Genomic DNA, 11,633 nt, shown 5'->3' with positions numbered 1-11,633 from the left:
CTTAGAAATACTATTTTAGTTCACATATGAGTTTGGACATCAAACATCCACTTTTAGAGCAAAAAAAAAAAAAATCTTATTCATGTTATGTGAAAATCGCACCTTAAAAATATGATTTCAATTCTACATGTCAATTTGGATATTGACATCCACCTTTAAGACAAAGATATTCAATCTCTACCCTTAAAGCATAAATACAATCTTATTCATATTTTATATAAATTGTGTCCTAAAAACAAAAATTTTAGTTTTACATATCTATTTGGATATCTCTAAGAAAAAAATTTAAATAGTATTCATTTTATACTAAATTGTGTCTTAGAAACACTATTTCAGCTTGACCCTTGGAGGAAGGAGAGATTTGTGTCTTTGCCTAAGCCAACCTCTTCCATTGCCACTGGATCCTACTCGTGCTCTTTAAGAACATAACCAACCTCCATTACCCATGCTCAAGGCCAGCTCAAGGCGTTGTGGGGCCTAAGGCAACTACTTTAAATAAGGTATATTTGAATATTAATAAAATATTTATTTGACTTTTAGTATTTTTTTTTCATTTAAAATCTATTTTTTCAGATGCAATATTACAAATTGAAACAAATTAATTTTAGGCAAAAATGCAAAACTGACCCTCTAACTTTCAACGTTTTTCATTTCAGTTTTCTAACTTTAAGTTTTGTCATTTCAGTACTCTAACTTTCAATTTTTGTCAATCCAGGCTTCTGTTAGATCTCGGTTAAGATCACCATTAAACACACTACAGAAATGACCGTTTTACCCATCTTTAAAAAAAAAACAATTCAGAATTAAAAGAAAAACAACCAAATCAGCAACCAAATTTAGAATTAAAGGACTTCTTCTCCACCATCAAGGCCAACAACTCTACCCCAAATCAGCCACAGCACGAACACAAATACAAACCCAACAACACCAAATCAGCCAACAACAGACCCACCACACCTAACAAGTAGCAACACAAACAGAAACCCACCATACCCACGACAGAGAAAATAAGATAGCAGAGAGAGAGGGGTGGATTGAAGTCACAGTCGGAGCCGAACTCAACAGAGTACTCCGGCGAAAAGCGTTTTGAGGCCTTTGATCGATGGCTAGGCAGGCCGGCGAGGTGGAGGAAGAGAGAAAAAATATTGAAGGGAGAGGAGATCGGCGACGGAGAAGGAAAGGAGATTGGCGATGGGGAAGGGGAAGGGAAAGGGAAAGGCGGCACGGAATGGGTGAGGAGGATGATGGATGAATGGAATTGGGTCGACGGAGGTGGAGGACTGGCCGGATGGATGAGGAAGACGATGGGGCGCCGGAGGGAGGACAAGCGTGCACGCACCTGTCGTTGATGACTTGATGTGGTTCTCTCTCTGTCTTGGGTCTGATTGGGATTTTTGGGAGAAACTTTTTTTTTGAAACAGGGTTTTTGGGAGAGGAAGGTGATTACTTCTAAAGGGGTATACACAAGCTCCTAGATTTTTTCCAGTCGTCGTTCCCCTTAAATTTTTTTTTTTTTACAAATTTTTCTTTTAATTCCGAATTTTTTTTTTAAAAGAAGGGTAAAACGGTCATTTCTCAGTAAGTTTAACGGTAATCTTAACTGAGTTCTAACAGAAGCCTAAATTGACAAAAATTGAAAGTTAGAGGATTGAAATGAAAAACGTTAAAAGTTAGAGGGTCAGTTTTGCATTTTTGCCTTAATTTTATTACTTAATGACTACACAACTAAAATAAATAGTAAATACTATTTATTGAGAGAAGCAACCAAATACTAAAAATTATAATTGAAAATTTTAATAAAATTATATATTTAATATCTCTAAATAAAATTTTAGTATAAATTTATTTACTATAAAAGATTAATGAGTTCTTTCAGCATTTATATGTGAGAGATTAATAAGTTCTATGCTCTAAAACTGAGAAAAACACACATCCAATGAAAAAACAACCTTTTTTATATATTATTTTTTATTTATTGGTGAATAATTAAGACATAATTAATACTCTCATAGGTACAAGGATATCACTATTAGTAAAAATTTGAGGTTTTTTTCATTAGGGGCGCCTTTAGGTGGTTGCCTAATTGTGTCATGCATTGAGCCGGCAGTGCCCGTGCTCTTCAAGAACTCTTTGGGAACTTGAGAGAGAGAATGAACTTGAGTCATGTTAGTAAGTGTTTGGTTATTTGATTGGCTTATTCCTGGATAATATGAAGAATACTTATTTGGAATTAGGATAGCTTTGCTGTTTTATTTAGCCTAGTGTCACAGAACTAGCTATAATAGAGGCGGCAAAAAATCAAAGCATTTCACATTTCTCTTCATTCCAAGTCTCCAAGAAACACAAACTCTCTGTAACCCATTCTTTCTTTCAGTTATGTTTTTTCAAAACGTAATGAAGGTTCATTTAAGCCCAAGGTCCTTCACTTCGTTCACTGAAGCCATGAAGCATATGAGTATGCTACAAACCAAGCAAAATCAAGAAGGAAAAGATGGCCAGAACAAAGAACTTACAACGGAAATCTTTGAAGCAAAGAAAGAAAATCTCACAGCTAATGAGATTATTGTTTCCTCTGGTTCTGAAAGTACAGAGAAAGAACCTATCTTCTATAATTTTATTCCTATTCCAGAGATTGATCAACTCCAAGTCAGTCAAGAAAACGTGTTTGCAACCAAAACCCATCATGAATCTGAAGAGGTTTCAACAGAATTGAAGCTGGGTTATGGTTCTTGCATCACCAATAAGAGGAAAGAAAGTGAAAAGTTAGCCATATCTTCTCTTTCATGTACAGCTTGTGGAATCAAAAGAATGAAACTTGGTGCTCACTGGACTTTTGGAAAAGAAGCAGGGCCTAACGTTGTGTCATTGGACTTGAAGCTTGGCTTTGACCCTTGGGTTATCAAGAAGAAGATTGCGTTAAGTGACATTTCCCAACTCTTGTTACCAGAAGACTTGGTTAGGAAGCATATTTTGCCGCAATGGGATGCAAGACTCATTGAAAGCGTTAATAATGGGTTGCGAGTTGCTGTTTGGGATTGTGATACCAAGTCCGAACATCCTTTGATCTTCAAGAACTTTTGTGGGGGTTACGTCCTCATTAGAAAATGGAAGAAGAGATTTGTGACGAGGAGGGGCCTGAACAAAGGTGATCAGATTGGACTTTATTGGGATCAAAGCAATTCAAGATTCAGTTTTAGCATTCTTAAGCGGGCTTCGAGTAATTAATCCTCTCTCTACTAGTTTTCTTTTGCAGTTCCTTTATTGTTAAAGTAGAATTCTTTAGGTAATTGTCTAATACCTAGGAAGTGGAAGCTTGAAATATTGTAACTTCTAAACTAATCTTAGTAGCTTGTACATCTTGGGGTATTACAGTATAGGAGAAATGGACAGTGAATTACCTATTCCATTCTTTTTAAAATCAGTTTCCATTCCCTTGTTCTTATCAAGAAAAATAGAATTAGCCTAATGTCGAACTTTTGTATAGCTTTGATCATACTGACATTTACTGTATGTACTCTTCTAGTTACTGTTTGATACAATGGAATTGAGTAAAACCTATTTTTGTTTAAAATAAAAATTGCTTCTCTCTGCATACTATGTAATGTTTTGCCAAACAATAAAGCTAAATTTTGCCACAATGGGATGCAAGGCGCATTGAAAGCATCAAGAAGATCAGTTGATCTTCAAACAGTGGCCAAGTAGTGGGAGTTACGTCCTCGTTGAAAAATGGACTAATAATTTGTGTGGAAGAGAGGCCTGAACAAAGGTGATGAGATTGGACTTTATTGGGATCAAAGCAATTCAAGATTCAGTTTTAGCATTTTCAAGCAGGCTTCGAGCAATTAATCCTCTCTCTACCAGTTTTCAAGTTTTCTTTTTGCCATTCACCTATGTTATAAGAGAATTCTTTGCTAAGTGTCTCATATCTCTGGTGTGGAAGCTTGAAACATTGAAGAATGTTGAATTACCTGTTCCATTCTTTTTATGTTTTTTGTTTTAATTCAGTTGTGGTTCCTTCATTCTTTTCCTGTTGCCTGTTGTCAGCTTTGAAAGCTGTGGTAGTGTCTGCCTAATTTCTGAACAATAGAATTAGCCTGGTGTGAAGCTTTTGTTTAGCTTTGATTGAGTAAATTCCTATTCTTGTTTAAACATACCCTAGATGGTTTAAAATTAAAATTTTAAAAAAAGGATGGTAGGGGTCCTTAAGTAGTTTTTACATCATGTTATTCCTTACAAATGTAGTCAATCTAAACAGTTTTCTATCGCAGTAACAGAGTTGATCTCCATTGTATCACTTGCTTTGCTTTTCTCATGTACCTCCCTCCTTATTTCTCATATGGTCCTTTTTCATCATAAGCTTCTTAAAGAGTGCTGGATTCAACTATTATGCAACTGATTTAAGATCTATAGTTTTGACATTATCTGCGAAATGGAGAAGAGGGTGAATGTATTCATGTCTAAGTGAGATTTTTACTATAGTAAGGCTTGTTTAGTGAATTGAAACATTTAAGTATATTCTTAAGGTGAAGATCTGCTCATAAAAAGTTCCATTATAGATGATTCTAAAACATGCCAAGGGTTGCTAGTTGCAATCATTCAATCTGGCATCTCATGGGGTTGTTTGTGAAACTTTTACTGTTCATTAAATTCTGTCCAAGCCTTTAGCAAACCATCAAGTTTGACTCGTGTGTGTGCATATTCTTGGGGCCTACGTCTGTACATTCATTGGCACACAGTCTATGGCATGGTACATGAATCTTGTCAATCAAAGGCCGGAATGCAGCAATATCTTAATCTTGTGTTATGTAAATGTTAGTTAACATAATATTATCTGCTATCTTTCTGACTAAGTACTTTGTGAGCAAGGACAAGATTCTTGTCAACCAAAAACTCCAAAATATAAATGCATGTATTATAATATGATCTGCTTCGAGCAATTAATCCTCTCTCTACTAAACATGACATTTCAATTATTTACTATCACAATTTTTCTATCATTTTCCTCAAAAAAAAAAAAAAAAAACAATTTTTCTATCATAGTAACAAAGTTGATCTCGTGTGGTAAATATATATGATCATTTATGTGTTACATGTTTTTCTCATGTAACTCATTATTTCTTATATGATCCGTTTAATCATAAGATTCTTAAGAAGTACTGGATTTGAAATTTTATGCAACTAAATTAAGATTTATAGTTTTGACAGTATCTGCAAAAAGGAAAAGAGAAGTTGAATGTATTATTGTCTAAATGAAGTTTTTACAATAGTAACTATAGTAAGAGATGTGAATTTATTTCTTCATGAATGTTTAATGATTGATTTATAATTTTATGTGCTTCTAAGGTAAAGGTATGCTCAGAAGTTAGAAGACAAACTTCATGGACTAATAGTGTATTTGACCTTAACTCTAATTGATTCTTTTAGAATGTGTTTGGTAGAGTGGATGTTAGGGAGGATAGAAAAAAATAAGAGAAAATAATGAGGAAAAACTTTTTAATAGATAGAGAAAGTAAGAGAGTTTCTTCAAATTTTGGCACAAGAAACAATAAATTTTGTCCTTATAAATGCTTATGATATCCCATTTCGAAATTGAACTAAATATAATTTTTTTTTTTAAATTTCACTTTTTTAAGAGCATTTCCTCTGGGAATGTAAAAAGTGCATAATCCATTCCCAACTTGCAATTTGGTTCAAATTGACGGTGGCATTGGGTTCAGATCAGCGGTGGGGTGGGTCTTGGCATTGTGTCACAGTGGGTCATGGTATGCGATGGTAGTGGCAGCGGTGAGTTTGGTTGTGGGTTGTTGCTAGTGTTATTGCTGTTACTATGGCTAGAAAGTAGATTATTTTAATAGGATGAATTGCAAAATAAATAATGAAATGTATGGTGTATTTGTTAAATGATCAAGATCTAGTTATAGTAATATTTAGATTATGTTACTGTGATAGAAAATTGTGATCAAGATCTCAGTTTACTGGGCATGACATTTCAATTATTTGTGACTGTAAATATAACACTGCTCTTGTTTTGCTAACATGATATTTTAAGAAATTGTATTATAGAAAATATTATATTTCTCTTGTCAACACAGAGGTTTGAATCCTAACTGTATTTTTTTTTTTTGTTGAAGAAACATGTTTGAATTCTAATTTGTTACCCAAAAAAAACAAAGGTTTGAAAATTATAAAACACCGGCTTTACGAGTTACCAATATCAGTAAGCCCTAATTCTTTAATGAAATTGGAAGCCACATCAACAATCAAGACAACAATTTTTTTTTTTCCTATGGGAAGACAAAGACTTTTGTTTATAATTAAAAATAAAAAATTCATCATGGAGAAGAACTTGTTCTAAGAAACAAGGACTTTCTTCGATCCAAGTAGAAAAATCTTCAATGTCTAAGGACACGTTTGGTAAGAGATTTCTATTAACGTTATTTAAGTATTGTGAAAATATGTGTGGGTTAAAAAGTGATTTGAAAATATGTGTTGTAATGTTTAAACACTGAAAACTGTTGTTTAAACAACAATACCATAACCCTAAAAATGTTAGCTAGCAAATGTGCAGGTTTGTTACCCTGCCTACAAACATGGAAAATGTCAACTCGATCGAAATCAAGGATATGATATACATCGTTAATTCCATAAAGAACCTGAGCCACAGAGGAAGGGAGAGGGGACTGCTCGCTTAGAGTATTGGAAATAACTAGAGAATCACCCTCTAAACTGAACTCATGGATCCCCACATCATGTGCAAACTGCAAGCCCACTTCAAAATCACCCTATACTCCTTTAGATACTGGTAGCACCAACTAGCCCCTCCATGTCTGACTTATTCCTATTCGTCCTTGTAGCCCATGCAATTGTGACAACACTTCTCTATTTGTAATATATTCTACAACATTAACGATAAATCTTCTGCTTTGAAAAAAAAATAAAAGTAAAAAGAGCATTTGGTAATACCAAATAGTTCACAATTATCTATAACCAAATAATACCTTTAATATTAGAAATACTATATCCACAAGAATTTCATAATACTTTTACAACAAAAATTAGATGAAAAGTTATTACTAGTTGTAACTAGTAAATAAAAAAATTAATTTTATTCATAAGTTTAAATTAAAATGAGTAATAATTTACTATTTATGATTTATTGTGAAGATGTTTTGAATATATTATAGACGTAATACTTCTCTTAATATTATTAATTGCCAATTGGATAGTGGAGATATGATGACATCCTAATCATTTAGGTATAGCAAACATCAGTGTTGCCTAGCTTTAACATAGTTATCACATTAGTAGGTTTAACATAACTATGAGGGGCGGCTTCACTAATGCTTCAAGGAGTTCAAATGAACCGCCTAACTTGATAAGAAAAAATTAAATGTATAAAATATTATTTTATTAGTTGAAGTTACCTTTAAAAATATTTTTGCACACCCTAACTTAAATCTTGCACATTTTGACGTAGATTAGTTTAATCTAAAACTAAATAACACAAAACAATCCATTTATCCCAAAACCAACCAATAACATAAATTACAGATTTTTCTCTCATGAATCTCTTTTCTCTATTGGACTATTGGTATCTTTGATTTTAAGAGTAAATAGTGAGTGTTTGTGAGTTATAAGTGTATCTCTTTTTATTATAAATTTATATATTATTTGTGTGAGTGTGTGTTTGATATTAATTGTATGCATTGTTTATTTATTTTTGTTATAATGTTATTTGTGTGAATGTATGCGTATATAATATAAATATAATATAACTTTATATAATTTAATAATTAGGAAATATAGAAGGTTTGTTACATATGTGTGTATTGTTATCATGTTATAATTAATGGTGAAATACTATTTTGGTCCCTAAAATTTACTAAAAGTTTGATTATCATCTCTAAACTTTAAGAAGTTCATTTTTTTGTCCCCAAACTGTTAAAAATTTCATCTTTCGTCTCTAAACTATTGAAAATATTTTATTTATGTCCTTAAATTTTAACAAATATTTGTTTTTCATCCCTAAATTATTAAAACAAATTCTTTTTTCATATTCCTATTTTTGTCTCTAAACTATTGACAAAATTCTTTACAAAGTTTAGGGATAAAAAAGAACTCTTTAAGTTTAGAGACCAAAATAATATTTTACCCTATAATTAATAACATCTTGTTATAAAGTTAGTGATTAAATAAAACAATAAAATTAGTGATTTTTCAAACATTTGATTAGTTTTTTTTTTTTTTTTGAAAAAAAATTACAACATTTGATTAGTTAAGTATATACACATAGTGTATTATTTATATATGTATGGATAGGTATGACTCCTTGAGTCAATAATTAATACAATACACGTAGGTTAAGTTTTGTCATTTAGTTTAGAATATCTTTATAAAAACAATGACAAATAAATATATAATGACAATTGCATAAAAATACAAATTAAATATTATACAAACTTTACAAAATAAAATAGTTACACCCACCCACGTTGATAATAGATAATGAAAAGTCATAATGATGTTAAAATATGAAAACTTGTAGAAATAAATGGTAAAGTGTCATGCATTTGTGTGATTTTTTTTGTTGTTGTTGATAACTCGATATATTCAGGTTTTCTTTTTATTAAATTTTGCTTAATTTAAATTTCTTAATGATTCATCTTAAAATAAATCTTGAGTTGTAATTGAATAACTATTAGCATAGCTATTACATTATTAGGTTTAACATAGCTATTACATTTATTGATTATGTTGTCTAGCTAGGTTTAACAATATAATAAAAAAATAATGCATTATTTTTTGTGATTGGTGTCTCTGCATGGTTTATATAATAAATCTGTTGTAACTTAGTATTCTTCTCACAATTTTTTATTGTTCTCTTTTAACTGTCTCCCCATTATTTATATCCCCTGAAAGATGTTAAAAAGTCACACAGCAGTCTTTAAGTATTTGCTTAGAGACTCTTGTTGTTGGGACCACATCTTCATTTTAGAACCGCGGTTCTAAATAAACATGGGAGATAGGTTGCACCTGGCAATGGGAGTCATGGGTACCTTCTTCTTTGCTTATTTTCTCAGCTTCCAAGTAGTAGTATTAATTTATGGCCAAAAAGCTCACCTATACGATCTACTAATCATTCTTGACTTCTGTTTGCTTGCAGGAAATGCTGCTTCTTTGTTAGCTGCTTCTTTGTTACTTTATACGGCTCCCATGTACTACTGTCAACATGCTATTCCACTGCATGCATGCATGGCTGACTTAATCTTAGTCCATTCCAATTAGCAGTACTTGATAAATTTGAACCATTTGAATATGTAACTTATATTTTTTTTATCATGATTTCTTTAAGTTTTTCCAGATTAACTTTCTTAAGAGTTATAAGGAAGAAAAGCACAGAGGAATTTTCATTTGTTTCATACATCATTGTTAGGGGTGGCTTGATACATTTGGGGTCTAAGGTGAAAATTGAAATTGAAGCTTTTTATATATTTAAATATGAATTTAAAAAAGTTAAATGTTATTTAAACTCTATTATAATGTTTTAGATACAAAATTATTATTAATTAACATGAACCATGTAATTTTTTTTTTATAGAAAGTTTATAAATACAAAAAAATTGACAAAACTTTTCATACATGTTGATGTAGTAGAATGATAATAGTAAGTAAAAGAGCAATATTAGTGATGGACCTAGGTAAGAACTATACTAGTAAAGGATAGTCAACTCAACTATTGTGAGAAATGTTGTAAATTTTTGTGTATTGCTCTTTTTTTATTTTTGAGAAATGCTATATTCACAATAGAACTCATTAACTTGCAACTTAGGATTTGTTGTAAAAATGTTCTGAACGCAACATTTTTATCATTCTTTTTTTTTTCTTGTTTTTCATTTGATAAAAAATGCTATTTTATTTATTGGCTAATATTTAGGCTTAATTAAACAAAAATTTGGGGCATTTTTTATACTTTGGGCTTTAGGCAAATGCATCAATTGCATTTAGTGTTAAGCCGGCACTGATCATAGCACTATTTAACTGCCTCCTTTATACTTGGTATGGATTGCCCGTCGTTAGCTAGCTACAGGTGGGAAAATTGTCTAGGGATTCTTCTTGAGTCCTCCATTATCTATATATATATATTTCTAGTACGCTTCTACTTGAGAAAAGTTAAGTTTCACACTTCACTCTAATAGCAAAGCTTTGTCTGATACAAACAAATTTCATGATATTTTAAAATTTTTCATGACTGTTGAGATAACAGGTTCTGATCGTGCACAAAAGAAAAGTAGTATTAATGGTGCATGACTTCAACAAAAATAGTATTGCATTAATCTCAATTTGTCATTTCAACAACTTGTGAAATTTATTGTGTTTCGATTATATAATTAATATTATTATTATTCCCATGCATGCATCCGTGAGAGGTAATAGTCAAGTTTTTCATTTGAACTGATTTGTACATGTATGCATATTGAATTAATGCACTATTTATAATATCTGCAAGTTGTATATATTTCGTGACAAAACAAAATTAGACTTTCTATGTTGCTACATGGAAATAGTGCATACATATATATACACACACATGCATGCATTTATATCTAGGTGAAGAGTTACACTAAAATCTTGATGTATGAAAACCATGATGGCGCAGATGAAGGTAGCTGTGATAGTGGCACCTGGTATTTTAGGCTTCTGCATCACTGCGATTATCTCAGCTTTTGTTTTCCATGATCACCATCATCGAAAGGTATTTGTTGGGAGTGTTGGGCTACTGGCTTCTGTAACAATGTATGGTTCTCCACTGGTGGTTGTGGTGAGTCTTTGATTATTGTAATCTCATGAAAGTGTTCTTCGATGCAACCTAATTACTTCGTGGACAATACAAAACTTTGTGAATGATGCTACTATTATTACAAATTTTACTTAAAGAAATAATAATTTAAGAAATTTGATGCAGACGCTGAGATCATCGCAGTGATGTCGTTTTATATTTATATTAAATTAGTGAATGATGTCTGAGAGATCATTCATGGCTTATGGACTACTAAGCTATGATCTATTTCTTGCAGTTTGTCTAAGCTCTAGTTATATTTGTTGAGAAACAACTTCTATCTCATAAAAATTACGTACATGCACTTGGATTTTCTAACTTGAATTTCTAAACTTTGGCTGGCCCCGAATCTGCTTGGTTGTCCTTTAGGCTTCCTTCAACTCGTGCTCTACTTTAAAAACAGAAAACGGGAAATTGTAGATCATGAAGAACAAAAAAATGGGATTTGGAAAAGGATGATGAGAAATCGAAACAGTTGCAGCCTGTGATCAAGGACAGTACGTACTACTGGAAAAAGTTGAAGAAATTAACTAATTAAGTTCTGATCATAGGCTCCGTTATATTTACTAGTTGTGTCCCAAAATTAAGATGGGTCCCTATAAATTGTATTTCAAGACGGTTCAGACATCGATCGATGCATGTATGTTATACGTGCATGCAAATTTATTGTCTTTAATCTTATGTAATGTTTTGTACTGTTTCGAGAGGTTTGTTTGTGAAAGGGAGATCTTTATTTTTAATTTTTGTTACATGAATTCTGATCATTTAACTACGCTTGCTACAAAATAAACTAAAT

The 11,633-nt window shown here is 31.7% G+C and overlaps 1 pseudogene; it reads left to right on the top strand.

Moving 5' to 3' along the window:
- The first annotated feature begins 9,015 nt into the window (after positions 1 to 9,015).
- On the top strand, positions 9,016 to 11,375 carry LOC142632518 (bidirectional sugar transporter SWEET3-like; annotated as a pseudogene).
- Positions 11,376 to 11,633: the final 258 nt, after the last annotated feature.

The sequence above is a fragment of the Castanea sativa genome, chromosome 1, assembly GCF_040712315.1.
Source record: "Castanea sativa cultivar Marrone di Chiusa Pesio chromosome 1, ASM4071231v1".
Classification (NCBI taxonomy): domain Eukaryota; kingdom Viridiplantae; phylum Streptophyta; class Magnoliopsida; order Fagales; family Fagaceae; genus Castanea; species Castanea sativa.
Note: the sequence above shows the minus strand (reverse complement) of the source record. Positions and strands in the feature narration are given on the sequence as shown.